At 35.7% G+C, this 3,035-nt stretch overlaps 1 pseudogene; it reads right to left on the reverse strand.

Moving 5' to 3' along the window:
• Nucleotides 1-1,375: 1,375 nt before the first annotated feature.
• On the reverse strand, nt 1,376-2,301 carry LOC105289546 (annotated as a pseudogene).
• Between the last annotated feature and the right edge of the window lie 734 nt (nt 2,302-3,035).

Consider the following 3,035-nt stretch of genomic DNA (forward strand, 5'->3'; position numbering starts at 1 on the left):
ACTTACACAAATACAACATAAAGAAAGCTCATGGTTACTTCTTATTTGACAATGCTTTCCTTGTAATTTAACATATCAAATAAACCTAATTAGTTCAACATCTCCCTTTTTAGAAGGATAGAGACAAATTCTTTGAGATTTTCTAGGGGCCCTCTGGGAATTCTCAAAATTAGTTTGAGTTTTTTAAAAAAAGATCTTTCAGAATTTGAAAAATTTGTCAAAGATATTAAAAGGTTTAGACACTTGATTAAATAAGAAACGTAAGTTATTATGAAGCAGTACTTAATTATCTATTTAACCAAAGTGACAATAAAAGATTTCTAAGACAAATACAGAAGGTTAGCTCTTACTATGAGAATATTTCATTTTCTTAAGTAAAATATCTGATTGAAACGACATAAAATAGAGAAGATTGTTTTGATAAATCGCAGAATCTATGCTTTCTCAGCAGATTACCCAAAAAGATTACTCAGAAGCAGACTGACAGTCCAAGAAAACTGTCCTTTTAGCAGAAGAAGGAAAATTAAATGTCTTGGTTTTATATAAGTGTGCCATTGATATTCAAGCTTAATTTTTTTTAAATCTTTATAATAATTCAATTTTAGCCAGCTTTATTACATAAGGTAGAATTCTGTTCCCATTCTAAAACAACTATAACAAAGTTACTTTCAGTTCTCATAATGAAAATGTATCTTCATTTTTACCTTTTCTTAGCCCAAAACACATCCTACTTTCCTTGTAAAGTCACCCCTTTTTTTTTAATTCTAGTAGCTTCAATTACATATAATTTTAAACCTTTAAAACCTTAATTTCTAGTGAAAACTAAGAAATACACAGTTATGAACTGTCTTTTATATTAGCATTCTATGGCTTGGCAAATTTATAAATATTTTTTCATAGTTTCTAAAAATATTTGTCATTTCATAAAAAAAATTCTCAGAGTGGCATAGAACATGTATACTAATAGACCAAGTTTATTTTTAGTTTTTTTAGTTTTTTTTGGTGTGTCAAATACAATAACGAATTGTTGCTAAGTGGCTACATCTTCTTCTTGTCATTTGTACACTCCACTCTTCAAATTTTTTTTACCTTCATAAATTTGAGTATAGTCAAGTTTTGTTGTACAAAGGAGTCATAAGCAGCCCTTGCATATTTGAGCCCTTATCCCTCAAACATGTAGATTATGATTCAAAATGAGATACAAAACTCAGTACCTTTTTAATTTAAAAAAAAGTGAAGAAACTTTTAGGAAAAAGAAAAAAAAGAAACTAAAATATCTTCCTAGCTGCCTTGGAAGTAGATCTTAATCTTCCCACATAAGCAGATGCCTTCATATGCACAGGAGGCCATTAGAACTAAAACCAAACTGAATCCATCACTCACTCCCTCTCCAGCTCTTCCTGTGGTTTTTCTTAGATCACTTTGAATGGCTCCTATGTCTGTGACTTTGGTAATGACCCGGGGACTTAGAGTGGGATCTGTGCTGTCTATCTCAGGACCTGCTGTGGTGACATCTTGGACTCTTGCTCTGATGCTTTCCTTGGTGAGGGGAAAGACTTCTGCTTTTGGGAGACTGACTCCGCCTTCTGGGAGACCCTTTCTCACTCTTCCTGTAGTGCGGTGTGGGAGAGCAACAGGGCTTCTCCAAGTCTCAGTAGCTTCTCCAGCAGTGATCAGACGATGGTACTCTCTCCATCTTCTAATCCTCCCCTTCCTCCTCTTTGCTGGACTGCACATCATTCATGTCCTCTTCTAGAGCACTAACCCAAGGCTCCAGTTGCTCAACTTCCTTTATCACATAGCATTTCTTTAGCTGGGGCAGAATGATACCACAGCCTCTCTCACTGTGCAGTAGTTCATCAATAAACTCATCTACATGCATTAGTTGCAACTCCCCGTTTCAGTTCTGGTTCCTGATCTTTCGATAGTCATTGCAAAGAGGCTCCAAGTACTTGTAGCAATCAATTGTAGTGTTTGTCAGCTCCATGTAAAATGCTCCCAACATGCATACTAGAAATCTTCATTTCTGATGAAGATGAACTCCATGATGATATCCTTCTCAAACTGAAATTGAAGCATCTTCAAAGTAAAACACACAGAGGGAGTTGGCTTTACGTTGCCACCATAGACACCACCCACAAACCTTAACTCTATGGCTTTTATCAACTACAAGTTCAGCCATAAGTCAAAAACACTCCTCTTTCCAGTACTCTGACTCATAGATCCATGTCTGAACGGTCTTCTCCAACAGGTGTTGGTACCAGGCATACTGTATGCATCCTTCACCATACATTTGGCCATTTTAGAATGCCTTTAGTTCTATTGCCATCAGGTCCTTTAGTGTGTCACATCCAGGTTAAAGAAACCAGTGAGGAAGGGAGAAAGGTGGAAGAAGTCTTATTTAAGTAGCTTGAAATCAGAAATGCTGCAGCGTTAGGAACTTCCTTCACACACATGGCACCTTCGATTTAATCAAAGATGGCTGCTGCACCTTAAGCTTCAAACTGCTTCTGGACCCACACCTCTGGTCTTTTAAACACTACCTTTGTAAAACAAGGACAACTGTTTTTAATACGTCAAAGAATTGGGTTGCCATCCAAATGACATCATAGGTTGATGCATTTATCTAACTACATTATTTCTTTTTAAATAAAATTCCTTTTATATAGTTTCATTTTAGCTTGGGGTAAAAAAAAAAAAAATTACTAGCCTCTAATATCAACTTTCAATTTGGCCAAATTTCTGATCAAAAAAGTTATTAAATTCTTTCAACTATCGAATCAGTTTTCAGCTGGGACAATGAGTAAATATTTCTGGCAATGTTAAACAATCCCATGGACCCAAGATGCACAAAGATCACTACCATCCCAAGATCCAGAGTCACTTCCAAAGATAGTCAAAAAGAAAGGACAGTCTGAAGCTAGAAGGCAAAAACTATTCTGAGAGAGAAAGAATCAATAACCAATTGGTCTGAAGTTGAACAGGAAGGGACAACATAAATTTTTATTTTCCTCTCATTGGCCCCAGGAGTTAAT

Source organism: Pteropus vampyrus, unplaced genomic scaffold, assembly GCF_000151845.1.
Source record: "Pteropus vampyrus isolate Shadow unplaced genomic scaffold, Pvam_2.0 Scaffold25, whole genome shotgun sequence".
NCBI classification, from domain to species: domain Eukaryota; kingdom Metazoa; phylum Chordata; class Mammalia; order Chiroptera; family Pteropodidae; genus Pteropus; species Pteropus vampyrus.